Source organism: Anomaloglossus baeobatrachus, chromosome 1 (assembly GCF_048569485.1).
Source record: "Anomaloglossus baeobatrachus isolate aAnoBae1 chromosome 1, aAnoBae1.hap1, whole genome shotgun sequence".
Taxonomy (NCBI): domain Eukaryota; kingdom Metazoa; phylum Chordata; class Amphibia; order Anura; family Aromobatidae; genus Anomaloglossus; species Anomaloglossus baeobatrachus.
In genome coordinates, this window is record NC_134353.1 from 184,588,719 (window position 1) to 184,606,597 (window position 17,879).

Sequence of the window (17,879 nt, forward strand, 5' to 3'; positions counted from 1 at the left end):
CAGAGTAGACTTAGACAGCTCTGGTACGAAAGAGATGTCAATCATAAAGTAACATGTGCAGTAGGTGTAGAGCTACACTATGCATGGCAGAGCTAATGGGTAGACCGACCATAGAAAAAGTAGAGAAAAAGTGGAGAAAAAGTGGAGAATAAGTGGAACATAAGAGGAGAAAAAGTGGAGAAAAAGTGGAGAAAAAGTGGAGATTAAGAGGAGAAAAAGTGGAGAAAAAGTGGAGAAAAAGTGGAGCATAAGAGGAGAAAAAGTGGAGAAAAAAGTGGAGAAAACGTGGAGAAAACGTGGAGAAAAAGTGGAGAAAAAGTGGAGAAAAAGTGGAGAAAAAGTGGAGAAAGTGGAGAAAAAAATGGAGAAAAAGTGGAGAAAAAGTGGAGAATAAGAGGAGAAAAAGTGGAGAAAAAGTGGAGAAAAAGTGGAGAAAGTGGAGAAAAAAATGGAGAAAAAGTGGAGAAAAAGTGGAGAAAAAGTGGAGAATAAGAGGAGAAAAAGTGGAGAAAAAGTGGAGAAAAAGTGGAGAATAAGAGGAGAAAAAGTGGAGAAAAAGTGGAGAAAAAGTGGAGCATAAGAGGAGAAAAAGTGGAGAAAAAAGTGGAGAAAAAGTGGAGAAAAAGTGGAGCATAAGAGGAGAAAAAGTGGAGAAAAAGTGGAGAAAAAAGTGGAGAAAAAGTGGAGAAAAAGTGGAGAAAAAGTGGAGAAAAAGTGGAGAAAAAGTGGAGATTAAGAGGAGAAAAAGTGGAGAAAAAGTGGAGAAAAAGTGGAGCATAAGAGGAGAAAAAGTGGAGAAAAAAGTGGAGAAAACGTGGAGAAAAAGTGGAGAAAAAGTGGAGAAAAAGTGGAGAAAAAGTGGAGAAAGTGGAGAAAAAAATGGAGAAAAAGTGGAGAAAAAGTGGAGAAAAAGTGGAGAATAAGAGGAGAAAAAGTGGAGAAAAAGTGGAGAAAAAGTGGAGAATAGGAGGAGAAAAAGTGGAGAATAAGTGGAGAAAAAAATGGAGAAAAAGTGGAGAAAAAGTGGAGAAAAAGTGGAGCATAAGAGGAGAAAAAGTGGAGAAAAAGTGGAGCATAAGAGGAGAAAAAGTGGAGAAAAAAGTGGAGAAAAAGTGGAGAAAAAGTGGAGCATAAGAGGAGAAAAAGTGGAGAAAAAGTGGAGAAAAAGTGGAGCATAAGAGGAGAAAAAGTGGAGAAAAAGTGGAGCATAAGAGGAGAAAAAGTGGAGAAAAAGTGGAGAAAAAAGTGGAGAAAAAGTGGAGAAAAAGTGGAGAAAAAGTGGAGAAAAAGTGGAGAAAAAGTGGAGATTAAGAGGAGAAAAAGTGGAGAAAAAGTGGAGCATAAGAGGAGAAAAAGTGGAGAAAAAAGTGGAGAAAACGTGGAGAAAACGTGGAGAAAACGTGGAGAAAAAGTGGAGAAAAAGTGGAGAAAAAGTGGAGCATAAGAGGAGAAAAAGTGGAGAAAAAGTGGAGAAAAAAGTGGAGAAAAAGTGGAGAAAAAGTGGAGAAAAAGTGGAGAAAAAGTGGAGCATAAGAGGAGAAAAAGTGGAGAAAAAGTGGAGAAAAAGTGGAGCATAAGAGGAGAAAAAGTGGAGAAAAAGTGGAGAAAAAAGTGGAGAAAAAGTGGAGAAAAAGTGGAGAAAAAGTGGAGAAAAAGTGGAGATTAAGAGGAGATTAAGAGGAGAAAAAGTGGAGAAAAAGTGGAGAAAAAGTGGAGCATAAGAGGAGAAAAAGTGGAGAATAAGAGGAGAAAAAGTGGAGAAAAAGTGGAGAAAAAGTGGAGAATAAGAGGAGAAAAAGTGGAGAATAAGTGGAGAAAAAAATGGAGAAAAAGTGGAGAAAAAGTGGAGAGAAAGTGGAGAAAAAAATGGAGAAAAAGTGGAACACCCTTTGGTACCTTTCATGTGGCACTAAGGGGTGCTTAGCTTTGTATTTAGCCAAAAAAATGAAAAAAAAATGACATAGGGTTCCCCCTAGTTTTGTAGCCAGCTAGGGTAAAGCAGACGGCTGCAGCCTGCAGACCACAGCTGGCAACCTCACCTTGGCTGGTAATCCAAAACTGAGGGCACCCCACGCTGTTATTTTAAATTAAATAAATAATTGAAAAAAAAAACACGTAGGGGTCCCCCAAAATTGGATCACCAGCCAAGGTAAAGCAGACAGCTGGGGCCTGATATTCTCAGACTAGGGAGGTCCATGGTTATTGGAATCTCCCCAGCCTAAAAATAGCAGGCCGCAGCCGCCCCAGAAGTGGCGCATCCATTAGATGCGCCAATCCTGGTGCTTCGCCCCAGCTCATCCCGCGCCCTGGTGCGGTGGCAAACGGGGTAATATTTGGGGTTAATACCAGATGTGTAATGTCACCTGGCATCAAGCCCTGGGGTTGGTGAGGTCAGGCGTCTATCAGATACCCGACATCACCAACCCAGTCAGTAATAAAAAAAAAATACACGACAAACACATTTTTATTTGAAAAAACACTCCCCAAAACATTCCCTCTTTAACCAATTTATTAGATTGAAAAACAAATCCAGGTCTGGTGTAATCCAAGGGGTTGCCATGACGATCCACACTGTCCCAGTCAATGAAGAGCAGGATGTTCCCCATTGGCTGCGAGAGCAGTGCAGTGACCTGAGCTAACATCAATGGGTCAGCCCAGGTCACTGCAGGGGGATGACAAGTGCTGCTGTCAGCGAGGTACATTACCTGCGCTGATCTCCAGCACACTGACAGCCCCTGTCACTGAGCTCAATGACCGCCCGGCGCCTTCACACCAAGTATCGCGAGAGGTCCGTGACGTCACCGCTAGTCAGTCTCGGGTCGGAAGCGATAGGTGATGTGACAAGCGGCGGCCATGGAGGAAAGTGACAGCGCTGAGGTCGGGATGGCGGGACTTCATCACCGCAGGTAAGCCGAGCGAGCGAGCGAGCGGGCGGGCGGGCGGGCGGGCGGGCGGGGGGGGGGGATGTGGATGTGTGTGTGTGTGTGTTTGTGTATGTGTATGTATGTGTACATGCCGCGGGCAGGAGGGGGTGGAGCGAGCTGAGCGGGAAAGTGTGGGCTTCCTGCACGTAACTAAGATAAACATTGGGTTACTAACCAAAGCGCTTTGCTTGGATACCCGATGTTTATCTTGGTTACCAGCTTGTGGCAGGCTGCCAGCGATGGCTCCTGCTCACTGTAGCTGTAAAAAGCCCTGCTTTTTGCTGCTAGAACCGTTCTCGAACGTATCTAGAACTATCGAGCTTTTAGCAAAAAGCTCGAGTTCTAGTTCGATCTCGAACAGCCCAAAAATCACTCGAGCCGCGAACTGGAGAACCACGAACCACGAACCGCGCTCAACTCTATTCATAACCAGGTTTTTTATATTTGATATTTGTTAAATATTCCAAAACAATGTATTACAAAAATGATGTTTTCTTAACCTTTTACTTAATTACACAGATTCCTATCAACTGGATTATCTTATTCTGCATTACATCTAGAGTTTCTGTTCGAAAAATCTACCATTTCATTAATTGTAAGGGAAACTTGTGAAGCCATATGGATAAAGCTCCAACCTCTAGTGATGCCAGAGCCAAAAGAGGATGATTGGTACAGGATTGCAAGAGGGTTTTGGAATCAACTCAATTTCCAAACTGCATAGGTGTACTTGATGGGAAACACATTCGTGTTCAAAAGCCTCCAAACTCTGGCACACAATATGTCAACTACAAACAATATTTTTCTGTTGTTCTTATGGCAATAGCTGACACTAAATACCGTTTTGTAGCTGTTGATATTGGGGCATATGGGCGAACTGCAGATTCCAGAATATTCCGCACATCAATAATGGGTGAAAGACTTAGAAACAAGGAATTTTGTGTTCCAGCCCCGTGGCTTTTACCTGGTACATCTGTGACACCATCACCATTCATGTTAGTAGGGGATGAGGCCTTTCAACTCTGTAGAGCGGTACTATGGCCTTTTCTACGTCGTGGTCTTGATCATCATCGCTGTATCTTTAATTACAGATTAACAAGAGCACGACGTGTTGTAGAATGTGCATTTGGAATCCTTACTACAAAATGGAAAGTGTTGATGTCCCCCTTGCAACTTAGTAAAAGAAATGTAAATAGTATAATAAAGGTGTGTGTCATATTACATAATTTTGTAAGAATTTTTGATCAATATGATGTTTTGATAACAGTCATCAAGAAATTTATGGCCAATCCCATCCCAACCTGTTGATAGCATGAGACATGCGTGTGCCATCATGCATACGTGTTTGAGAACAGTTTACTAATTATTTTTTATCGCCTGAGGGAGAAATTCCTTTACCTGAAACTTTATTTGATAGGCCTTAAATCCTGTATTAAATGGTAAAAAAAAATAATCTTTTTTTTTTATTTTAAATTGTGGTGAAAAAATGGATTATTTTTAAAACAAAAATATAGCTTACTTGTTTTGACAAGATTATTGATCATAATAAACAATAACAATGTGTTTCACATATGAGAAATCAAGTTTTATTTTTACAAATAATTATAATGTAAAAATAACCATATTGTCATCATAGGGTTATTTTCATTTTACAAACTTTGTTAACATATGAAAATATTAACCTACATAATCATTACATTACAAATTATGATATGTAGTTGGTGAACAGGGAATAACGGCAGGATTATGAGAAATAACTGGTTATTGAGCTGTATTTGTTGGATTTTGTGGAATGTATGTACGTATTTGGCTGTGTTGTAATGGATGATGTTGATGTATGAGGATGTTGTTGAATGGGATATGTCATATTTTGACCAAAGTGGGATTCTTGATGTTGGGTAACAGAAGTTGCCATTCTTGTGTGTGAGTGTGACGCCCTGGACCCCAGGGGTCACAAAATAACATCACATACACACACCCCCCCTCCCCTGGTCAGGAACACCAGTCAAACAAAACCCTTGTTGCCTCCCTCCAGGGTCTGATATCCACACCAGGTGGGGCGGAGCCAGGTGGTTGGCCCCACCCACTGAGGAGTACACAGGCCTGGAGGTGGGAAAAGTAGTCAGTTTAGTTGAGTTTAGTTTTGGAGTTGAAGTGGAGAGGTGGTAGTGAGAGGAGGAAAGTCTGTGTGTGTCTGGGTCGGAGCCCAGGCACGATCAGCAAGGTTAGCAGATGGTGGTGGCCGTCTGCAGGAGTTGGTGGAGGTCAGCGGAACCGTAGGACCAGGGTCGGGCGGTGGCCCGCTGGTACCGAACCGGGGAGCAGATTGAAGCCAAGCACCAAGGCAGGGTACTCAGACCCCGACTAGGCTCGGAAGCCGCCGTAAAGGTCAAATTCTCTGATTGCGGTCTGGACCTCAGAGGTTCATTCCCAAACAAGTCCCGTCAGAAGGCAACAGCCCAACCCGTCTGGATATGAGCCACCACCAACGGCCAGAGATCTAAGGGCAAGCGCCTGCAGGCAAAACGGGCTCTCCCGACATGTACAAGCCGGGGAGCGGACTACCCGTGGGAAGCCATAGGAGTCAAACACTTACACATAGGTGCAGGGAACGACAGCCACCATCAACCCATCCGGGGAGAGTGAAGACATCGCAGCCGACTGCGGGCCCTGTCCATCCAGCCGTTTGGTTTACCAGAGACTCTGTTCTTGTCTACCTGAGTGAGTACACCAGTGCCATCCGGCACCGCACTGCACTGCAACGTTGCCCCCGCGTCCACGCTGCCTCCCCGCATCGGCACCTGCACCTATCCCTCCTCCGTCCTCCCCAACCGGGGCCCCGGGACCAACCGCCCCTACCCACGGAGGGGTCAACACCTTAGCTGCTCTCCGCCATCGCTCCCGGGATCCCCCGTAATCAGTAGTAGTGGTGCCCACCGTCACCACAACCCGTGGGTGGCGTCACAACCGACATCCCACCACCAAACCACCCCCTTTTCACTCGTGGGCGAGGAGGCGCTGCTCGAGCCCCCGGGTCCGGCCCCGTGCTCAAGCCACTGAGGAGCAGAACCACCGGACCAGAGCACCAGCGATTCCCAGGCGAGCGGCATTCTCAACCCCTCCGCCTGCGACATGAGATACAGGTGGCTCATTAATTTGGCTTGAATATCTTCCATGTTCACGTACATGTTGTGATAAATAATTTTGTTGAGTTAAGTATTGATGATGTTGTGATGGTGGTTGTGATGTTGGTAGTGGTTGTGGTGGTGGCTGTAGAGTTGGCTGGGAAGCTGGTTGATTGTTTAGAACAGTGTTTCTCAACTCCAGTCCTCAAGACAGGGAATAAGTCCATCACCTGTGCAACATTAAGGAAATCCTGAAAACCTGATTGAGAAAAACCTGAAAACATGATCTGTTGGTGGGTCTTGAGGTAGGTTGCTGGAGTGCAACATTATGAGTTGTAGACATTCTTAGGGTACTTTCACACTTGGTTCAGTGGAGTCCGTCACTATAGAGAATAGCGCAGTCCGTTAACGCAATGCGCTATTCTCCATAGACTTGTATGGACGACGCACTGTAACGCAAGTGTCAGCGTTGCATTCGCTGGACGATGCAGCGTCGTTATTTTGATGCTGCGCCGGGCGGGAGGAACGCAGCATGTAACGTTTTTTTGAGCAGCGCTATCCGTTGGATTTTACTGCGCATGCCCTCTCTGGCTCCCTGCACCCGTAACCAAGGTTAATATCGGGTAACCAAGCAAAGTGCTTTGCCGATATTTACCCTCGCTACGTGTGCAGGGAGCCCGACACTTCCCCGCTTGGCTCCGCCCCCTCCTGCACTCCACTCCGCATGTATGTACATACACACACACATATACACACATACACACATACATATACATACACACATGCACACTCACCTGTTCTCAGCGCCATGGCCCCGCTCGGCTCCACCCACTGCTCACTCCGCCCCCCGCACACATTCTCGGTGGCCAAGCGATCAGCTGATCACCTGGCGGCCGGCTACTGGGAGCGATCAGCTGATCACCCGGTGGCCGGCTACTGGGAGCGATCAGCTGATCACCCGGCGGCCGGCTACTGGGAGCGATCAGCTGATCACCCGGCGGCCGGTTACGGGGAGCGATCAGCTGATCACCTGGCTACCGGCTGCTGTGAGCGATTAGCTGATCACCCGGCGGCCAGCTACTGGGAGCGATAAGCTGATCTCCCGGCGACCGGCTGCTGGGAGCGATCAGCTGATCACCCGGCGACTGGCTGCTGTGAGCGATCAGCTGATCACCCGGCGGCCGGTCACTGGGCACGATCAGCTGATCACCTGGCGGCCGGCTACTGGGAGCGATCAGCTGATCACCCGGCGGCCGGCTACTGGGAGCGATCAGCTGATCATTCACAATAGTCTGCCGCCGGTAAACTGTAAAAAAAAAAAAAATATCAAAACGGATTCCGTTGTTTTGCAGCATCCGTTGCATCCGTTGTGCCACTATATGCAACGCATCCATTGCGTCTGTCACACAACGCAATGCAACGGATACCGTTCAACGCAAGTGTTAAACTAGCCTTAGCTGATTATCAGCAGACTGTTGCCACTGTTCAAGTGCATTAAATACTATGTGAGGATTATTTGGTACAGTACAAGCATCTATGACTATTTACATGGCAGCCCTTGCTCGCAGCCTTACTTCTCTTGGTAATTGTCTGAGATAATTTACCATACTTCTTGTGAAAGCCTCATCCCCATCATCATTAACAGTGCGAGATAGATACTGTAATACACCAGTATCTACCTCGTACCTTGTATTGATGATGGGGCGTTCTCTCCGGCATTGTGGTCTGCAAGACACTGGAAGGGCAACAGAAGACTGGTCCAAAGCCACCATACAGCTGTTGCTCCTTTGTTGCTCTTCTTGATCATTTTGAGGAGGCAATGCAGGTGTTGTAGTTGTTCTTGAGATTGAGTTTGGACTGAAGCTGTAATTGCTGAAGAGGTGCCTCTTCTGTAGTCATATCAGCTTGCTCAACTGGTGGCTCCGATTCAGATGCTGAACGACTTCTCAAATTACTTTCTGTTCATGACATGACTCCAAATTAACTTTTAGACAAAAGCAATATCGTTTAAAAAAAAATAAAAATTGACAATTTACTTACGGCCTTAATTCCATTATGGGTGCTAAAAAATTCAGATGATCAAAATGCCTATGATCCACTCCGAATTTGCTGTTGCCTCTCATGTCGGTATGGGTCCCGGCAACTCCACCACCCCTGAGTGACATCAGACACTATTTTGTGAAATCAGATCATACATGGCCATTTACAATACCATACTGACTACACTGAAATTTCGTGCATGTACAAAATAACATCAATATATATTTTATAACACATGTCAGTTATCTCTTGTTGTATTTCTGAAGATGATTTATTGTAATTCGGAAATAACTGGCGGCAAATGTATACCCAGGTGGCTTCACGCTGGTTACAGCCAGAATAGCCTGGGTGTCTGGTGTGATAAATTTCAGGCCTTTCCTACACCAGCACCAGCAGCAGTTCAACATTAATATGCCTGGACATGTTAATGGTGTCCGTGGAGGCAATACTTCCTGTTTAGTTTCCTTTTTTTATCCACATTCAACTGGTATGTGTATGATGCAATTTCCTTTTTGTTTTCTAAATAAAAACTGCAACACACACAGACAGCACACGGACGGACAGTGTAATGTCCATTTTTTTTCTCGCACCCATTGACTTGTATTGGCGAGTCTTGGCCGTTTTCCGGATGAAATCGCAGCATGTTGCGACTTTTCTCGCATCCAGATTCTGGATGCGAGAAAAGCTGACCAACTGCTCTCCCTCATTGACTAACATTGGTCCTAGTGCAATGCGAGATTTTCTCGTGTGAGCGTGCCCATAGACAGGATCATCAGACAGTCTAATGTGTTGGAACCTGCTGACTATGAAACAAAAAAGTAATGTTGGGGGAAGAGAAGCATTGATCAAGTCTGTTTTCAAATTGCTGATTCCTTTTTCCTCTCAGATTTTAGCTGCCACCAAAAAGTCATAGTGAACTGTGGAGAGCTTAATCAATCCCTGCACTCCTGTTTATTTTGGGAGTCAGGAGAGACAACTGAACAGACTAGATTACTAGTGATGAATAGTGATGAGCGAGTATGCTTGTCACTACTCGGTACTCGCACGAGTATCACTGTACTCGGGCTACTCGGCGGGTACCGAGTAATTTCGCGATACTCGTGCTGTACTCGTGGTCTTCATCCCTGCATGTTGGCGCTCTTTTGAGAGCCAACCCTCATGCAGGGATTGGCTGGCAGACCACTGCAATGCCACAGCCCTGTTAGTTGTGGAATTGCAGTGATTGGCCGGCCCGCACAGCGTGACCGAGCCTTTATACCGGCGGGCGCGCTGTGCTCTGCACACAGCCATCTCATATTCCCTGCTTTCCCCGCCCACAGGCGCCTATGATTGGTTGCAGTGAGACACGCCCCCACGCTGAGTGACAGGTGTCTCACTGCACCTAATCACAGCAGCCGGTGGGCGTGTCTATACTGTGCAGTAAAATAAATAAATAAATAATTAAAAAAACCGGCGTGCGCTCCCCCCAATTTTAATACCAGCCAGATAAAGCCATACGGCTGAAGGCTGGTATTCTCAGGATGGGGAGCCCCACATTATGGGGAGCCCCCCAGCCTAACAATATCAGTCAGCAGCCGCCCAGAATTGCCGCATACATTAGATGCGACAGTTCTGGGACTGTACCTGGCTCTTCCCGATTTACCCTAGTGCGTTGGCAAATCGGGGTAATAAGGAGTTAATGGCAGCCCATAGCTGCCACTAAATCCTAGATTACTCATGTCAGGCGTCTCCCCGAGATACCTTCCATGATTAATCTGTAAATTACAGTTAAAAAACACACAGACCCGAAAAATCCTTTATTAGAAATAACAAACAATAACAAAGTCCCTCATCACTAATTTATTAACCCCGACAAAGCCCTCCATGTCCGGCGTAATCCACGGACCTCCAGCGTCGCGTCCAGCTCTGCTGCATGCAGGTGACAGGAGCTGCAGAATACACCGCCGCTCCTGTCAGCTTCACACAGCAACTGAGGTGAGTAGCGCGATCAGCTGCTGTCAGTCAGGTAACTCACGGCCACCGCTGGATCCAGCGGTGGCCGCGATTAACCTCAGTGACAGCTCAGCTGATCGCGATACTCACCTCAGTTGCTGCGTGGAGCTGACCGGTGCGGTGGTGAGTAGCGCGATCAGCTGAGCTGTCACTGAGGTTACCCGCGGCCACCGCTGCATCCACCGCTGGATCCAGGTAACCTCAGTGACAGCTCAGCTGATCGCGCGGCTGTCTTCAGTTGCTGTGTGAAGCTGACAGGAGCGGCTGTGTATTCTGCAGCTCCTGTCACCTTCATGCAGCACAGCTGGATGCGACGCTGGAGGACTGTGGATTACGCCGGACATGGAGGGTTTGTCGGGGTTAATAAATTGGTGATGAGGGACTTTGTTAGTGTTTTTTATTTCTAATAAAGGATTTTTCGGGTGTGTGTGTTTTTTAACTTTAATTTACAGATTAATCATGGAACGAATCTCGGGGAGACGCCTGACATGATTAATCTAGGATTTAGTGGCAGCTATGGGCTGCCATTAACTCCTTATTACCCCGATTTGCCAACGCACTAGGGTAAATCGGAAAGAGCCAGGTACAGTCCCAGAACTGTCGCATATAATGTATGCAGCAATTCTGGGCGGCTGCTGACTGATATTGTTAGGCTGGGGGGCTCCCCATAACGTGGAGCTCCCCATCCTGAGAATACCAGCCTTCAGCCGTATGGCTTTATCTGGCTGGTATTAAAATTGGGGGGACCGCACGCCGTTTTTTTTTTAATTATTTAATTATTTATTTCACTGCACAGTATAGACACGCCCATCGGCTGCTTTGTTTGGGTGCAGTGAAACACCTGTCACTCAGCGTGGGGGCGTGTCTCACTGCAACCAATCATAGGCGCTGAAAAGCAGGAAAGCAGGGAATACGAGATTGATTAATGAGCGGCCGGCTTTTTCAAAAGAGGAAAAGCCGCCAGAGTTTAGTGAACAGCTGTGCAGCGCCGCAGCAATGATCGGGGAACGGTAAGTATGAGAGAGGGGGGAGACTGACCGACAGACTGTGAGAGGGGGACAGACAAGACAGAGAGAGATAGACAGAGCGAGACTGACCGACGGGAGATAGAATGAAAAAAAAAATGACCGACATCACTAGTAAAAAGCACAAAACGTGCGTTTTGGACATCGGAGTGCCACACAATGTTTTTACGTAAAATCTTTCATGTAATAATCTCAAAAAGTAACATACACCAGCTCTATCTCACTATTGGGTATGTGCCCTTAACATTTCCGCCATGAAAATTCATTTTGGTGTCATTTTGGAAGGTTTTCTGGTGAGTCCGTAAAAATGGTGTAAAACTCGGACAAAATTGTTCACAGCTGTGACTTTTGAGTGATAAATGCTTCAAGGGGTCTTCCCCATGCTGTTGCCATGTCATTTGAGCACTCTTCTGAGACTTTTGTGACATTTTTAGGGTTTCTACATGCTGCCGGGGGTCATTTCAGAAAAATACTCGGGTCTCCCATAGGATAACATTGGGCTCGGTGCTCGGGCCGAGTACACGAGTATCTTGGGATGCTCGGCCCGAGCCTCGAGCACCCGAGCTTTTTGGTACTCGCTCATCACTAGTGATGAATGAGCAGTTGGATGCTCATGTGACGCCCGTCACAAGACATTGTGCAATCTGCCCTTCTGCATGGTGTCCATCTCCTCCTTGGTTACGGGTCCCTGGCCTTTAGTGTTGCTATGAATGAGCCAATCAAAAATCCTAGAAACACTCTGCACCACACCCCCCAGACACACCAATGGGTAGCCTGAAGGGAATAGGGCCGCCCACTTGGGGGGTTGGTAAGGGAGGGTTAGGAATGTTAGGAGCAAGTCAGTCAAGTGGTGACTCTCGAGAGGAGAGGTCACAAGCTGTTGGAGAAGGTTAGGACTTGGGCTCCTCAGTTACTAGGTGGCAGACGTTGGTCTGGGCCTGGTAGGAGCTGGAACCCCGGTCGCAGGAGATCGTGTCAAGAGGCACGGAACTGCCAAGGAAGGCAGCCGGTGTCCTTGAGCCATCTCCGGGCAGGGGCCAGGGCATGGCGGGCTACGTGGATCCTAGGCCGGGAAGTAGCTTGAAGCATCCTGGTAATGTACCCGACGAGGGCAAAGACTTCATGATTTGTCCTCCACCCGCTCCAAAATCGGGGTACTAGCGCGACAACGGGGATAGGACTTTCCCAATATACAGTCCAGAAAATCCCAAGCGTGAACCCTGAGAGCAAGCTCACTGCGTTACCCATACGGGTGAGCTGGACCCGACTAGTTTTACACTACAGGGGCCAACCAGTAACAAGCAGCACCAGCGGGCACGGATCCCAGTGTACTCCCTCCCTGCTACAGCGGTGCTAAGTATTCCGGTTTACAAGTTGTCGGTGTCAGCATTATTGGACTGAGTAAGTACGCAGTGACCCTTTCCTCCCCAACGGTACTCCCCTCTCAACACCAAGCCCCGGGGCACTCTCCCCCTACCCACGGAGTGGGTAAACACCTAGCTGCCACACCATCGCCACTGGGCACTCTCCAGAGCAGCGGTGGTATTACACTTTACCACACACCGCGGGTGGCGTCACGAACTCTAACAACAAAATCCCTTGTAAATACCCCCCCTCTTAATGAGCACTGAGCATCCGATCATGGTAATGCTTGCTCCTTACTGTTGATTACGCATGGTAAAAATGGTGACTGGATCCATATCACCTTGGTACAGAGACATATCTTGGGGAGGGGTGGAGCAAGCAAGAAACGTGCATGCAGCATAGTTTTCACAGAGAGAAAAGAGGCAAGTATCTTTTATACAAAAATAGTCCCTTTTGAACAATCAGCTGAGAGGGTCCCACCATTACCATATAGCTAATGTCATGATTCCAAAAAGATAGCTGCACTCCAAATCCAAGGAGAAAATATATGCCTTGTTTCATCATCTACGTAAAATAACAGCTCTGATAGTTACAGTCATGCAGAGAAGAGGGAGCATTAGGGTAAGTTCACACAGTGCGTTTTTCGCGGCGTTTTTGCGCGTTTTTCAGGTGCGTTTTTGCCCAGAAAACTGCATGACTTTGCTTCCCCCAGCAAAGTCTATGAGTTTTCATTTTTGCTGTCTGCACACAGAGTTTTTTTTCAGCTGCATTTTTGTGGTGACCACAAAAACGCAGCATGTCAATTATTCCCCCATTTTTCACTGCGCTTTTCATCCATTGATTGCAATGGGATGTTGAAAGACACAATGAGAAACGCAAATTGTTATTATAGCTGCGTTCTGGTACGTTTTGGTGCGTTTCTAAGACCAATAATGCAGCTATAAACGCAGGAGGTGGGTAGTAAAGTGACATGTACAGGAAGAGGATTCCTTCTGTCAGTAAATACAGAAGCGTGAATCCTCCCGGTACCGTCACCGCCGCTTCCACCTCCAGTCCTGTGCATGTATGCTGCCGTGCGGCGCCATGTCTGGGTGGGAGGTGGAGGCAGCTGCGAAATCAAAAGTGAACAGTAGAAAAAAAAAGTCATACTCACCTGTCTGCAGGCTCCCGGTGCCATGCCCGCTCCCAGCTCCTCTCACGGTATCGCCGCTCCGGCTATGTGCAGTCTCGCTGGGTACGTATGCCTGCAGAACCTGGTGATAGATCACTTGATGCAGTCACCTGACGCATCAGCTGATCGTAAGTCTCGTGGCGCCCGGCCGGCCGGCTTAACCTGTCAGTGGATGCCGTCAGGAGACTTCATCCCTGATTGCTGGCAGCTCCTGCAGCGATCGGATGGAATCAGACTCGCTCCAGGAGCTGACGGTAATCAGCACATAAGTGAGTATTTTTTTTTGCAACGATGCATCAGCTGATTGTATAAACGGCTTTCATACAATCAGCTGATGCGTGATGTGATTCAGGCACTTGAAGCTGACACATCATCTGAACGCTTTGCCTTCCAGCAAACCGATCAGATGATATTGGATCCGGATTGGATGGCGCGGGACCCTTGACCCAGGATTACTGCGATTATTTATTTCAATAAAGATGGAGTCACTAATTGTGTTGTGTTTTATTTCTAATAAAAATATTTTTCTGTGTGTTGTGTTTTTTATTTTATGTTTACTAGAAATTCATGTTGGCCATGTCTAATATTGGGGTGACACCATGAATTTCGGGCTTAGGGCCAGCTGATAATATAAAGCTAGCCTTAACCCCATTATTACCCAGCGAGACCCCGTCACCAGGGCAGCTGGAAGAGTTGGATACAGCGCCAGAAGATGGCGCTTCTATGAAAGCGCCATTTTCTGGGGTGGCTGTGGACTGCAATTCGTAGCGGGGATGCCTAGAAAGCTTTTTTTTTTTTTTTCAACAATCTTTCATGGCAATGATAAAAAAACGCAGAAAAACGCAGTGAGAAAAAACGCAGCAAAACGCAGCCAAAAACGCACCAAAACGCGGTAAAAATGCATGCATTTTTTGCATGCGTTTTTAAAGACGCTGCGTTTCTGTGCGTTTTTACGCAGCGTCAAAAAAACGCAGTGTGTGAACCTAACCTTAAGGTGCAGGTGCAAGAGGCTGGATGATGGCTGTTTTTCTCACACAGGCTCTTCAACAGGTCAACATGGATCAACAGGTGGGGACCTGTTGAAGCATCTGTTTGCGCAAAATGACTGTCGTCTGTCCTCTTGCACTTGCACCTTATTGTTCCTCCATCCTCCGCATGACGGTAACTACCAGAATCGTTATTTTATGAAGTTGATGGAAATAAGCATACATTTTTTTCCTTGGATTTGGAGTGCCATTATCTTTTTGGAATTGTGTGAATCTTTGTCCCACACTGGGATTTCTAAGCACCCTCAACTGTATAGAAAGTCCTCCATGGGAATCGACTGATTTGCGGTAAGTGAAACAGGATATATACCATGCGGTGCCAATATTTTATGCCAGCTTTTATCATATAATAATTGTGATTAATGTCACAATGCCACTGTTACATTATAAAATATGACTTATATATACATTGGAGATCAAAATTAGAGAACAATGTATGATCACTTGCTTTTTTCATAAATAATGTAATCTTCATTGATTAACATTTGAAGGTTTTTTATAAGGGGAACACCATGCCACTAGAACACTGTTTTAGGCCTGCGACACACATCCGTGGCGCCGGCACGTGTTTGTAATTTTTTACACGTACCGGCGGCACGGAGACACGTTAAGCAATGCTACCCTATTGTAGCAGGCACACACACGTAAAACCACACGGAATTTCAATGTTTTCTGTTTCATGAAACCGCTTTTTCCAGTTTGCTTTGTGACAGGGGACGTTATCCTGCATGAAAATTGATGGCTGTTTGAGTGATGAATGCAAGTAAGGAACCACATGTTCCATGTAGCTGTATAAGAGGTCCAATTCCTGCTGCAGAAAACATTCCCCAAACCATGATACTTCCTCCACCACCTGTCACTGACTTCTTATCACATCTTGGGTTCAATCTTTCCTCAATTTGTCGACAAACATAATGTTTCCTATCAGACCCAAATAAATTAAACTTCCTTTCATTACTAAAATGAACTGTGGACCACTTTTCCTCTGTCCACACAACATGCTCTTCACCAAAGGTGAGTTTAGCCTTTAAATTCTTTCTGCTAATTTGAAGTTTGGTCACTGTAGAGTGGGCTTTCAGTCCAAATGCTCTTAAAAGTTGTGATACTGTATAACGAGACAGATCCTTACCCTGTTCAGTGCTGAACTGGTGAGCAATTCCAGCTGCAGTGTTGAAACGATTACCCATGGAAATTCTCCATATTAGCCTGTCCTCTTTTGCATTTTTCTTTCGAGGGCGATGAGCCTTCTTGGGGTACTTGAAAGAGTTTTTGATTTTGTAAAGATGCAAGATTCTCCAAATCAGAGACTTGGAATAACCAACTTCTCTTGCTATGACAAATAGGGTCACCTCTTTGACCTTCATCTAGACAACCTGCTGCCAGAAGGTTTCAGTCACTTTGGAACGGCACACCATTTTTGCAAAGTCAATGCAAACTAGAAAGTTATGCTGCCAGTTAAATAGGGTTTGTCAGATAATTATGGAAATTAGCACCCGGTGGCAGATTACACCAATAACTTGCAGGTACCTGAAAGTGTTCTCTAATTTTGATCAGTGTTCTTTTTCATTTATGTCATTTACATTTTTATTACGTGCTTTACAATTAATTCAATTTATGTAAAAAGCTTAAAATCCTATGAGTTAACTCATGTTAGGATATAATCACTTAGGACTACACAATGACCTTAACATTTAGGAAATTGTGTGTTGTTCTTTAATTTTCATCTCCACTGTATAGTTATGTGACATACTGTATATAGCACCACTTTTCATTTTGGCTTTTCTTCACATACTCTAAAATCATGTAAGTTGCCAGGCCCAGGTGTAAATTTGCATTGTGATTGTAAGCACTGATATGGCAAGGGAATTTATGTGAATAAATATTCTCTTTGTTCAGTGCTGTGAAATATCATACTATCAGACAAGTAATGGCTAATACTACTAATATAAAAACAATAAAAGTGTAATAAAGATAAAATAATATTATTAATGATATGGCATTTTATTCCTTATTTGTGTGCGCTGGTTTCCTTGCTAGACATACACAGAATAAATTGCAAAATAATTAAATCCATTCTTCTACATAGTGAAAAATGGATGCATAGCATCATAATTAAATAATTAAGCATTTATTATTCTAGAGAATTTGATAAGAAAAAAGCACATTGACTGCAGTAGATGATGAAACTTTTCTTACATCGATTGTAAATTTGTTCGGCATAATAAATATTTGAAAATAATTAAATTAGAAAATATTCTCTATAAGAGTGACTAAATAAACATTTCTTTTATTTGAGGCTTTTGCTGTTTGTGTGACTCAGATGAGGCAAGAATTTGTTTGAAGGTCATGAAGCGAAGGAGTCAAAGGTGCCAGAGCCACTTTCCTGCGATGCAGTCTGTCATCTCTTATTATAGACGTGTCTGGTTGATGTCTTGACCCATCAGTGGACACTTTTCAGTCCAGCTCATCCTTCCTCTACCTGACTCCAGTCATCCATTTCCCATATCCATTGCAATTACAAGAGTGGTCCCATCTTCAGCGTACGCCATCGCTTTATACTACTTCTACTACCCCAACACTGCTGGAGCTTTTCCTTTTCTTTTTTTTCTTAGGCAATTTCTTCACTTTGAACTGATTTATCTGCAAGTGCAAATTTTTCTCTGTAGATAAAAAAATAGAGAATATAATTAACTACAGTCATTAAAAAAGCTCTTTAGTGAAGATTACAAACAAGAAAACTAGTTTTCAACATCTTATTTCTGTGCCAAGATATGATCACTTCAAGTTACAGATCGAAAACCTGAAAATGCAGCACAGATTCTAATAGTAACATGTCCTTTTCCCATCTTTTTGTGGCTGCGGTGTATATTTATATAATGCTACGTATTCCACAGCACTATACAATTCAGAGGGAACTTGTACAAGAATATCAGATATTGTAAAGTAAAGGGCTTAGTCAGATGTCAGTTATTTTCTCATACTAGATAAACGGTCCAAGTTTCTAGAGTGTTTGTGATCAGAGATCCAGATTTTCATCAGGGTGTAATCAGAATCTTGTCAGATTGTCATTATATTTTCTCAGATGGGGAAAAAGAAAGTTTCTCCAGCTTGTCCAATCAATAGACCATGAAAAACAGACAACACACTGATAGCCTCTAGGTGCTGTCTGATATCTTCACTGATCCATAGACCTG